Source organism: Cylas formicarius, unplaced genomic scaffold (assembly GCF_029955315.1).
Source record: "Cylas formicarius isolate icCylForm1 unplaced genomic scaffold, icCylForm1.1 PGA_scaffold_6__28_contigs__length_40554024, whole genome shotgun sequence".
NCBI classification, from domain to species: domain Eukaryota; kingdom Metazoa; phylum Arthropoda; class Insecta; order Coleoptera; family Brentidae; genus Cylas; species Cylas formicarius.
In genome coordinates this window covers 27921280-27934902 of record NW_026844347.1, presented here as the reverse complement: position 1 = coordinate 27934902, position 13623 = coordinate 27921280, and the positions used below count along the sequence as shown (strand labels likewise).

Below are 13623 nucleotides of genomic sequence, written 5' to 3'. Positions count from 1 at the left end.
TTTTCAAGATTCAAGAATAAAATTTCACCATTTTTTAATTTTTAAAACTAACCAAAATGCGACTACCCGTGCACTAACTACTCTTTTGAGTGAGACCAAGTTTCTTAAAATCTATTTGATTATGTAGGAGTTACAGCGGTTTTTTAAAAATCTAACCCACACCCACCTGCACCTATTTTAATATAGATATATAGATAATATAGATAGGTGAAAAGAGATACACAAAAAATAGTCGAATAATAATTACTTGGAACATTGAATAAAACCAACCAATCAAACTTTTCCAAAGGTTGCTGAATAAATTCTTACAACGTAAAGGTACACAGTACAACTACAATTACGACGTTTCGACACCAACACATAATATTTTAATAAATTAAAAATGCCGAATTCTACCACCGAATATCGAAAATGAGTCCAATGAAATGCGGGTGGTCCCGTAACTAAATCTCATAGGAAACTGTTTCGCGAAATTAATATTTCCGACACCCTTCCTAGAGAAAAAGAGAGAGAACGATAACCAGACGGGACGCAAAAGGGTCCACGCCGATTGTTTTTTACAAGTACGGTAGCGGCATGCTACAAAGACACTGTTAATAGCAATTATAAAAATATATTTCAAATATTTGACCCTTTGAATTTCAGAGAACAATCATTTTATAGTATATCTTGAGTTTATTTGGCACGAACGGAGCGAGTGACTTAAAAAATTTACCAAACGTGTTGCATACTATACTCTTTCTCTTTTTTAGTTTAAGACAACACGAATATATTTACTGACATGACCGTCAGAACAAACGCCAAAATTCAAGGCGTGGGGAATATCTCCGAAAACATCCGATTGCGGTAAAATCCCGGAAATGTCCGAATTGGCTCGGATCCGTGGGAAACGAAACTCATGTGGTAAAGTGAAGCTTCCCGTGCGGTAGATCGGTGTGTAATTAGATATTTTACAGACGAGAGTAGAAAAAAGTTATTTTTTCTTGAGAGAATCATAACTGAACCAGTAAATACTTATAACATTGATTAAAATTAGAGCAAATTTTATAGTATAGTATAGACCTTCGTTCGTGTTCAGTTCATGCATTCTGAGGTGATTATAAATCCATTACAATTTAACGAAACTCTGCTAGAAGAATAGAAAATATCGTACATCGATACAAAGCATTAACGCGATATTAACAGCCGCCCTCGCCGTCCCATCCAACCCCTTTTAAAAATATTTACGCGTCCGCATTGAAGTCGATCCAGTAATTACCTTGCATAAAGGCTGATTTTTCCGGTGTAAAAAGCGGCGGCAGCCGTTCGAAAATTAATGGAAACAAGATGTGTTTTTACAGGCAAAAAAATCACACGCCCATCGCTTTCACCGCCGTTAACGTTATTTTGCTCCTCGGAGCTTACAGCTTTTCGATACGGCTAAAGTTGTGTTTCCACCCGTCAGTCTTATTCGTTGCACTGCATCCGCATCCGAAAACCATACATTTGGGGGCGGCGGGATTTTAACTGATATTCTCTCAGTTTGAAAAGAATAACACAAAGTCTACTGTGGAAACCCGAAATTGTGTAGAGGGCAATGTATTAAATGCAAAACATGTAATTTTAATTGCTTCTACATCAAGTTACAGGGCATTTTCACAGTATGTTTTTAATCGCGAACTACAACAAGCGAACAATTTTTTTGATCAATATCAATATGAAAAATATAACACAAACATGACCCTTATATGAAAACAATTTCCAATTATACCTCCAAACTATCGTAATATTTTTTTCCGCCTGAGGTCTCATTAAATTTTAATATCTTCAATATGACCGAAACTTCTGACCAGAAGGGAGTGTAGAGCACTAACAGGGGCCTACACAGGACATTGCAGGCTTAGGAGGCATCTTTGCTTGCTAGGCATTGGAGACGACCCGGAGTGTAGGTGGTGCATGGAAGGGGAGGAGACCCCGTACCATCTGCTCACCGAGTGCCCTGTCTTGACATGGGCAAGATTGGTAGTCTTCGGAACGGCCCTGATCGATCCGGATTCAGTGCACGGTATTGGGCTAAAGGAGTTGCTGACCTTCTACAGGAAGGGCGGCATTCTGGGCGCCCTCTAGAGCGGCCTGGGGGCACAACGGGCCCATCTGGTGGCCTAAGTGCTTGGACGCCCGCGAGGGCGCCCCCCTTTAATACCAATACCAATACCAATACCAATGACCGAAACTTGAAAACGCTGCCTTACTCTAAGGAGTGCTGTGAAAAACCCTGGCCACAGTTTTAATGAAAATGCAAATTATTTTTGTTTACTTTTATCAGTGACTTCTCCTGAGTTAAACTTTACGGGTCGTAAAAAAGTCCGAGCTTTTAATTTTTTTTAATAATCTACTTCTTGAAACAAATTGTGTTTCCGCAAGATGGCATAACAACATAAACAATGGCTTAATTTATTTATTTTATTTAAATTATTATTTGACAAGCATCGGTGTCTACTCCGCTCTTTTGTTGATAAATTGCGTTCCTCAAAATGGGGGATAAAATTGGTTAGAGCAAATCACCTTCAACTATTGATAAGTTTTTCATTAGATTGTTGTTAATGTTAACTAAACGTTGGTCAATATTTTATTTTATCTTTATTTTTTTTTATAATTTATAATTTTCGTAGTATTTTATTTATACATGTTATAACACAAAGTTTATTTAGAAAAAAAATTACTACATTACACCTACATTTTTTTACATTTAAAAAAAAAATGTTCTATTAAAGATCAAGATAAAGATGTCAAATATTTATTTAACGCTCAAATTTATATATTTTTACAAGAAACCACAAATAAAATACTTTGAAAAAAGACATGAAACGAGCAAACCAAAAGCGCTAACTAAGTAATAGAAAAAAATCAATTATAATTAGGCTACTGCGACATCAGGTCCAAATCTTCTAAAAGGTGGTTGCTGAGCGGTGAATGGTGACTTTTTGGTGCCAAACTGTCATTAAATAAGCTAACTCTATCTTCTTTTTTAGTATTTAGTGTATTCGGTTGTTTATTGATTGATTGATAAGTCTAAAATATTTTATTTGCTTCGCCCTTTATTTATATTTTTATTTATTAATAACATTTTTTTTATAATTTTTAAACCAAGGAAAGACAAGCTCGAAAGGCAATAAATATCAATTCCGCTACATTGTGTCTATGGAATGAGGCTATACAGACTGTTTTTGCCGGTTTTTATATTAAATTGATCATACTTTCCGAGAATTTTTAAAATTTTAATTTTTTTGTCGAACCTTATAATGCATTGATCAATATTCTCAATTCATGTTAGGACTTTATTTATATAGATCGGTTAATATTATAAATAATACCATAGAGGATGTGACAATTATTTTTTAAATTTTTTAATCTATGGATAAAAAGTTCTTTACTTTCTAGCATGTTTAGATGTTTTAATGCATTCACGGCAATGAAGTCAAGCTAGAAGCTAAATTGTTGCTTCTGCGGGTTTTATTAAATCTATTAGCTTCATTCGATTTCTCGATCAATTGTTTACGAACTCTCAGAATCATTTTAGAACACTTTCTAAACTGACGAATCAAAATTTGTCCCGCAGATATCAAAACGAACTTTTATACAAGCTACGCCCTTGGGGTTTTTGGGGGTCGAACGAGCAAGCGGTTGGAAAATACGGATACCTCGTTTGAAAACGCCTTCTCTCCCGGCTCTTGCTTTTCAGGTCTTTGAAATTTCCTGCGATCCATACAAATGATAGCAAAATGACATGCAAACGCGCCGAACGAACAATAAATTTGCTGTCTGATATATGGTAATCGAGAATTTGTCTAGGAGCGGCTGAACTATTTTGGGTCGTTGAGTCAACAACCGTTTCGACTAAATTGAAAAACGCCAGAATAAAATTCCAACCGCGACTGCCGCTTAAAAAGGAACGAGTGTAGTTTATTACTACATAATTTAAATATTGTACTACTCGATCGTATGCGGAAACTTTCCCAATTAGTTAGGGAGCACTCAAGGAAACTTTATCTCGTGATCAACACACTGTAGAACTAAAAACTTCAAATAATATACAGGACGTACGTGGCCAAACTTTACGAGAGTTGTTATGGCAAAAAGTGTATAGAAATATATGTTCGTTATTTATTTTACATTTTCGAGACCGAATCGTATATTTCGGTGCTTTTTAGCCCAATATCAGACTGCGTTAATGACTTTTTAATTTACTTTTCAAATATTATCGATAGAACATGGTGCAGGACATAGTGTGCAGTTGAGCAGGTATATTCTCTATCTGCCCATATTCACAAATGCACGCCGATTCGTATTCTGTTAATCGTTTTTCCATGTTTTGCGGCTCAAGTCCAAGCCTGCGGGAGGTTGTTCATTGACAAGAAAAGTGTCGGTCGGGTGTTTCCATTGCAGCGTACTTACGAAAGTTCTTCCTTGATTTGAGTCTCCATCGTTACTGTACCTGACTATAAAGGACGTGGCGTTCGTCGAAAGTTTGTTTGAATTTCTCAACTTGTTCTGCACATAGCCTTCTTTCGCCCGGGTCTGCTGAGCCTGGTAAGAGTTTGTTGGAATGTGTTGGCTTCATCTATCCATTGATGATTCTGCATGTCTAAATAAGGGCGATGTCGACTTGTCTGTGTGGACAGATCTGCCCTGGACCTGCGCATTTTGCGGTCGACAAGCAAAGCAATTCCCGGCCAGTTTTTGAAGGATGTTTGATGTTATTTCTGACTGTCCTTTTTGTCTGGTTTTGTGACAATATTGTTTATAGGTAAGTGACGCCAAGATATTTGAACGTTTCGGCGTGCTCTAATTCTAGGTTGTTCGTTTGTATATACATATATTGAGGAGTATGGGGGCCAAAACCTTTACTGGACGAATATACAAAATGAGTTCGATGAAAGGACTTTCGGTACAATGGTTTTTTGGTCAATGTTGTTATTGTCGTTATTATGGAAAACAATTCAAGGGCGACTTAAACTAAAAAAAAATATATATAAAACTGTCCCGAAAGTAAATTGAGTCAGTGCAAAGAGTTATAAAAATAAGGCGGATTTTTTTGGCCTAACATTCGAGATGGTAAAAAATATATATTTTTGATTTGTTTTTTTCTTTAACATGTACATATCAAACGCTCATTTCCTAGTTTGATGGGGAAATGGTATGTTCTGGTTGGTTATCTAAAAGCTATGATTCGTGATCTCTAAGGAAATGCGCATGCTTTACCCGGCACATGCATAGGATGCCGCATTCAAGCGAACAGCGGGCTCTTAACCTTCCTCTGGTTTAAAACCTCAGTAGGTAGGTCCCTCTGGTCTCATTTGGATGATGATTATCCTAAGATTCCCATCTCATTAAGTTGAGGCTCCGAGCGCCAACCCGGCATAGTCGATTCCCGACTTCAACCCTCCAACCAACCAGATCTGACTTTTCTTTGGCCCTCGGTCACTTGTTTTTCTCTCTCTTAACTGTCATTTCAGTAGTATGTGCTATCTAGTCTAGTGCTAAACGTAAATAATATTTACCGAAGGCCCTACCACTGGAAAGCTACACTCGGTGATTGCCACTAAGGCGGGACAATATATTGCAGTTTGCGACATGATAACATCAAAGTTAAGCTTGTACCTATCTTTTTCTTTCATTATAAAGGCTTATCCGCTCAGTCTCTTATTCTCTCGTAGCGAAAACCTCTCTCCTATCCCCGATAAGACTATATTCTACGGAAAAAGCCTATTTCGCTCTGGCGGAAGAACAAAATTTCAGTAATGGAGGACCTTCGCAAGTATAGTGCAGGTTGCGTATAAAACTAAGGATTTCCCGTTTTAAATTTACATCTCCCGCCCTTTAGAACTTAAAAGCTGGTGGGATTATAACGTGGACGTTGAGTAAAAACACAATGTTTGCTTGCCCCGTTTCGTTTATCAAAGTAATTTCGCTTCGTTTCATGTTTAAGCCGGTGCAACATACATGCATTTTACGTCATTATTTAAAGACGAAATTTTACTGGAAAAGGGTAGGATTTCTGTAAAATTTTACTCTCGACTTTGCTTCAGTTTTCTGCTGCCCATTCTATCTCATTAACTTAATTAACTAAAATACCGTATATAGAAATGTGTAATAAATCAATTCTCCATATTTAATCGAAAAGTTTTGTTTTGAGATTTAGTTATTGCTTTATCATACAGCAACAGGATCATTATCAAATATTTTAGCGGTGGTCATGAGACACTTTGATTCACATTATAGTAAATACAGTCGCATTTCTCAATATCAAGTACCCAAAACTCTAGCTAAATATGATCTCTTAGCATGACCCACCTTTAGCAAAACATAAAAGCCGCATAGCATTTTTACAATAGAAAAATGTTTAATTGCTAAAGTTTCAATATCTATACACTTTTTCCAACAGGAATACAAAGACACCTTTTTTCAATGTTAAATATAATAAAATTATAAAATGGAATGTTTCTATTTGAAAACAAATAACCACTTACGATATTTTCATTAAAATGTTTAACGATAGTTAAAGTAGATTCGTTTCTTTACAGTAAATCATAGAAATGGATAAATATGATTAGACCTGCAAACATCATTTTTGACATAAAATTAAAAATATGTCAGATATGATAAGACTACGTCATAAGATTTTATGTACGAAATATGCCTAGAATTATCTGAGGAAGTTAAAATTACACTAATAAGTACGGTACGGTTGATATTTTTTATAGATTCGGAGATAACGTGTAATCATCCCACAATGAACGGTTCACCCGGTACCTAAATATGATGCTAAAATATTTTTTTCTACTCCCGTCCGTAAAATACCTAATTACCCATCGATCTAGCGTGTAGGAAAGAGGCACTTTACAACGTCAGTTTGGTTTCCCATGATTCCGAGCCACTTCGGACATTTCCGGGATTTTACCGCACAGATCTGGGAGCAATCGGATGTTTTCGGAGATATTTCCCACGCTTTGAATTAGGACGTTTGTCAATTCTGACGGTCATGTCAGTGAATGTATTCGTGTTGTTTTGCGAAAATGTACCCAAAAACTAACGATCGTAGAGAAAATATAGTATGCAACACGTTCGGTAAACTTTTTAACTCACTCGTTTATTAAAAACTCGTGAGTCAAATGCCGTTTACCTCACTTGTTGCATAATATACTATTAAATTTTACAGTAGTGCAACAGCGGGTTATGTTGAATTGACAAAAATCATCCTGAAACATACAAAAAATATACCACCGCATTTACAGCACCGAATTTTAACAATTTATTTTTAGAACTTACGATGTGTATGCTAATACACTACTCCATTTTTTTTGTTTTTCTTTAGTATATACAGTGAATTATTCGCGTAAAAATGAAAAAGTTGTCACCGCACAAATGAGAAACCTCCGACTCCTGTTTGATATACCTAGCTGTAGCTGTAGGAACATAAAACACTAACACAATAACACCTATCTCTTTGCTTAATATTTTAACATATATTCGTAAAAACCAGTCAAAGTTAATGCCGCTTTTTATCAATGTACCGCAAGAAATAGAAACAATTTCCGCATTCACCTACATAATCAAGAATAATTTAAAATTGTATCTTTATCTTTCTTGGCTCATTTTTTATGACTTGTGTTGTAGAATTTATTCAGCCCCGAACAAATAGAAAAGTAGAACTAACTTCTTATTTATTTATAAAACCAAAAGATTAGAATCGCCACATTGGTATCGAATATCTCGGGAATCTGACAAATCGTCGTCTGCTCGGAACATAATAAATGTTTATGTATATTCAAAAAAAGGACAAGCACAGCAATCTTTCCTGTACTTACACGTTTCTATTTTGGGTTTCATAAATTTCTTATTTATAGAAATTTGGGTTTTAGAGTATATTAGCCCAAGTATAGACAGAAATTAATCTCTAATTATATTACTTTTTACAAAACGTCTGGATTCCTCCTGAGTCGAACTTGACTCAGCCAAAAACCGACGCAGGAGGAATCCAGAGGTTTTGTAAAAAGTACCCTGTGGAAGTTTCTTTCATCAGTCTTCTATTAAACGTACCAGATTTCAATTACTGCTAAATTCGCATTTCATAATCAAAAACCAGCACAAATCTAAAGTAGTAAATTAGCAACTAAATTATTTCGAAATTTGAGCCGCTAATTAAACCAACATCGGACCGGGGACGTAGTCGCTGATTTGTAGTTAGTATCCGTCTCAATATCAAAATATATGCTGTGGTGGGCACTAAGTGAGGTCAGGCGAAGACCGAAACGACGTGGTCACTGACTTTGCATCTGCTTTGCCGAAGTTTTGAATGAATTCGGTATAGCAAAATATTTAAATAGAGTAGTTTCGCATTAATTTTGCTTTAATATCTGGCTACGGAAGTTTCGAGTTGAATTTTAATTAAGTAGTTTCGTAAGGGCGCCTCTTTTAATGTCAAGAAGATGTAAAAAGATGAAACAAATTGACGAGATAGATGTAAGCGGAGATTTTCGCAAATTAATGTTTGTTATACCTAAAAGTTAAACTAAAACTTTTCTCAAATGAAACGTAGCAAGAAAATAAAAAAAAAAGTTAAAGTGACTGAAAAACCTTTTTTTTAATTCGAGTTTCGAAATTAGACACAATCAAATTCGGCGCACCATTTGGTGTATGTAAATTTTGAGTGGACACAAACCTAACCTGAAGATGACCTTTTTTTATAATGTACAATAATTAAAATCTTTCGGTTACGGAATGGAATTTTTCGAAATAAAATGTGTCTATAATTTGCAACGACTTTGTGCCTTACTTATATGAAGGACTTTACAACGTAAAACTGGCCCGTAGAAACTGGATTAATTAATAGTGAATTATTAATTACTAAATATGAATATAAATATAAAAATGGACTTGCTTTAAGTGAATCGAGAACAGAAATGTTGCTTTTTAGCTCAACAGATTTAAATAAGACTCTTCTTGTTAAATTAAATAATAAAACCGTTAAACAAACCAGAGTAGTAAAATATCTGGGAGTTTTTATTGACGAACACTTTACGTCTACCAATCATGTTGATGCAGTACTTAAGAAACTGTCAGTTTATGCGTATATACTTTGACAATTGAGATATAAAGTTGACGTTCAGCTGTATCGTGTGTTGGGGCGGTGAGATGTTCAGAGCACAAAACGAAATATTGAGAATTATTTTATTTATGCCATATACATACTCTTGCAAAACACTATTTCCTAAACGATATTTATTAATGTTACCGTCTCTATATATTTTATCATCGATTATGCATATAAATAATATATCACATCACTCCAGCAACGGTCAATATGATTTTAGGGTCAGTTTAAATTTGATGTTGTCTAGGCTAAGGTAGCAAATAGCCCGATAGTTCTGCCACTTAAACTGTATAATAAACTTCCCACTGAAGTTAAAACAATACAAAAAAGTAGTGCCTTTAAAAGTGTACTTAAAAATAATTTAGCAAAAAATGCATGCGAGCTTATGCATCAATTATCTATTTAATTTTAACACATTTTATATGAGATTATCCTATACTTCGTTTAAAGTCAATGGAAATAAAATTTGTCTTGGCGCTACTATATATGAAAAATAATAATAATTAATAACTACTAATAAACACAATTTTGACACACGCCACCAGTAGAAGAAGCTTTTCGCGAATTTATATGAGTAGATTAAATGTGATCCAGATTATGTTCCGTTTGCCCTATAGCCGATCTGGATCGTTCGACATTACGATGCGTCGCAATGTAAACATTATTTCTGCTCGCAGATGTCGACAAGAGCAAACAGACAGCCGGCACTAAATCACTTACCCGACAATAAATTCGTGCATGTACGATCCAATTTAAGATTAATTAACACATTGTCGCAATAATTCCAGTGCACATTATCGGAAATGATCACGTATGAATTCCCACACAACGCACAAGTAAAGACATTAGCTAAATTAGACCTAATACGACTCTATCGTATTGTATCCTTTGTTAAATGACCAACGTCGTATATTCAATTCCCATTTGATGCCATGTTGCGCACACACAATGCCTGTCAATTTACTACCACTAAGGTAATTTAACTTGGCATCGCAAAAACCATAGTCGCTGGCAAAATCGTAGGTCCACTCAATGTTTTGATAAATCTTTGATTGGAAATGGCGCAGATGATTGGTACCGGAGGCCCAAATTAATACGGAACACTTAATAAAATTTCAAAATAAGATTGCTTTTCAGGGTTGCATAAAACTTATACCAACATGCGTGAAATTTCCTCTGACCAAGCGTTATTCTAACTTCTCAGAAAGCTTATACTAGTGATAGACGTGACTTGAACACAATTATATTATACACCTTTCTGAAAATACAATTTGTAACAAGATAACCCGTAGCAAGGGAAAATAAAATGAAAACAAAAGAAAAAGAAAGTAAGTAATAACAGAAATAGCTCTGTGGTTAATTAAAAGACGAAAAACCAAATCAGCACTTTATTTATCTAATATAACACCGAACTTCCGAAGTAGTTTTAAAGATGACAAGGCAAAGAAGTGTCTATGACGATTAAACCGCATTACAGGTAAACCCCCGCTCGTAAAGAAAAGATCTGTGTTGAGGCAGAGTTAGTGTATTGTCGCTAATATTTACATTAGAAGTTTCACAACGCGTCGCCAAAACTACCCGTTTCAGCAACACGTCGATTCGTTGAAATAAAAGGCAGTATTTTTACACACAACCCTCTAATTCAGTAAACTCACCATATTATTAAAAAAACAAGTAACGTAAAAAAGTATATACAATAACAAAGATAGATAATTAGTGATAAGTTATAAATTCTACAAGCAAAGCCTCGAAATCGTAAAAAAGAACCCGTCTGAAAAAATTGGCTTTCGATGCCTGCCAAATCCTTAACGATACTAAAGTCCTAAAATTCGGTTTTCTAAAAAGTAAAACACATCTGTTTAACTCAATACCTACTTCAAAAGTCACTTAAACCATGCCCTAGGAGGAACCTTTGTCTTCGGTCATAAATTAATAGACAAGTGTTTGCAAGGCCGATCATTGCTTTGACTTTTGAATAGGATTGAGAAAAAACATGTGCATCTTAAACTGAAATTCCTCTTATTCTAAAAAATACCATAAAATTGTTACCTATAGATATTTACTAGCTCCTACAGAGGGCTAGAAGACTTTAACATCTTCCGCCACTAGGTACTCAAATAAATTGATACATTATCTGCTCTCAACCACTGCAACAATTTAATTTTAGGGGACACGTGCTCATATTTCCTTAAGCCATACACAAACCTACTACAGTTGTTTAGTCTTTTTTTAAGGCGTCTACTATCAAGGAGTGTTAAACATGGGTAAAACAATATGAGACAATATGCAATGCGGACATAATATATGACTCACACAGTTCGATATATATTTATTGGCATATACAGTCTTAAGTAAAAGGTAAGTTCTTTTACTTAAATTTGAAATGTGCTCACCAAATTTGAATGATACGTCCACCGTTATTCCTAAAGTTTTGGAGTTGGTAGCAAACGACAAGGGCAAGTGAATCTTTTCAGAAAATGCAGAGTAGAGAGTAGCACCTGAGTTTCACCCTAAAGCATGTCTCTCGAGCTAAAGCTCGAGAAAAGTCGAGTAGAATTTGTATGGTCGCATATTTGTCACCTAAACTCTGAAAAATTCGATCTGTCACATTTAACAAAACTGTTGCAGTAGTGTGCCCTGGACGGAAACCCGATTGAGAAACAGATAGGATTATTTTTAACAAATTCATAGAGCTGTAAATAGACAGCCCCCTCCAGAACCAGGTAGTAAGCTAATTGGCCTTAGATTATTAAGCGATTCAGGAGAACTTACTTTAGGAATGGGACATACAACAGCGGTTTTCCAGCAGGCTGAAAGGTAACCATTCTTGAGGCATGACTTTACTGTGTGGGTAGTATGGATAAACTCAGTTTTGACATTAAGAATGAAATTCCATCAATTCCTGAAGCATTTGATTAAAACTATAGTTAGCTGACTTTTTTTCGTCAGCTGTAGGGAAACGAAAGTGAAACTCAGAAGCCTTAGGCCGCGTAGTCTGAAAGCGACTGATCAATTCGGCATCTGCCTGTGTACCCCAAAAAGCCGCAAGAAAATGTTTATACAATTTTCCATTATCTGGTAACTTCGGTCTTGGTTGAGTGAGAATATGTGCAGATTTCAAACGTTTCGACATAGTCGACGTATCCTTCAGGCAAACTTCAAATACGCCGCTTTTTCACGCCTCAACGAGGATAAAGCAAAATTGCGAAGGTGTTATAGGTATCCCCATTGGAAACTGTTTTTTTCAGTTTTATATTTTTGAAGTGCTCTATCCCGCTCTAGAAATTTTTCCCTAAGAGTAATGTAAACCAAGGGGCATGAGGCACACGAATATTTTACCTAAATTCGTAGTAAGAAACTCAATTTTATGAATATCACTAATATAATGAAGTTAAACATATAGCTGTTTTCTTAAAGTATTTTTTGAAAATGTTCTTAATTAGCTACCCTCCTTAATTATCATTTAATCTCCACTATTTTCCTTTTAGTTTTTGTTACATGTTATTATAATTCAAAATGTCGAATGACCGTTTCGTAAATACCCACACTACATCGTTCGACAAACATTGAAAGGATCGCAAGTGTCCGTTAACAATAAGCTCGTCGTATCACATTGAAAGCCGGCTTTTTATATTTTCAGATGCTCGCGAAATCTTTTCCTTTACGCTTGGGTGGATTTGTGTTTCAAAAACTTTATCCGTTTGAAGTAAGTCAGTGATTATATACATTTTCTCTATCTGGCCCGTCTCATAAGTTATTTAGTGGAATGTTTTAGAAAATATTTAATAAAAAACTCAATTTTGAATCTTTTTTAGCGAACAACTTAAGTTAATAAACGCTATTAAGAGAGTGTAAAAAGTTTATTGAATGTATCAAATTTTACATGCAACTTTTGTCCCTAGTTTACGGTGTAGGATACAGAAATATTGATGGGTAATCAATTATTCATATTTTCCTTAGCCACTCGTAAATGTCACAAAATCCTATAATTAGCGCTCATGAAACTAAAATCGAAAAAATCATTTAAATAGCTTCTCATTCTTGGCAGCTGAATTCTAAGTTGGGTGAAGGTGATACAAAGGGAAAATAATCAACCTACTTCCATGGTTAGATTGAAAAATAATTAAATCTTATTAATAAGTATTTTCTTTTTTAGTAAGAACTTCATTAACCTACAAATTAAAATTATTTAACAACATTTGGGGGCAATAGATTTCTTTTTAATGTCATCCCTTAAAAATAAAAATAATATAATCCCAATCTCGCTCCTATTATCCAACTTTTTCGTTATATTCTTAATGCCTTATCTATCTATATATGACTTCCTAACTCCGAGGTAGAAACAAATCTAGTGTGTCAAGTAAACTTGAAGAACAAAACCACCCCCACCTCTATCGGTCCCATATGGACTACTTACAGTATCTGAAATTTACCCGGTCTAAAGGTATGTAATTTTTATACAACCAATATTGCAAAGTTGTCTTTAATCA

General features: G+C 35.0%; 1 protein-coding gene across 2 annotated transcripts in view; it reads left to right on the top strand.

The window, feature by feature from the left end:
• LOC132703288 (octopamine receptor beta-3R-like) overlaps positions 1-13623 on the top strand; it is a 305268-nt gene that overhangs the window by 141748 nt on the left and 149897 nt on the right. The window lies entirely within an intron of this gene.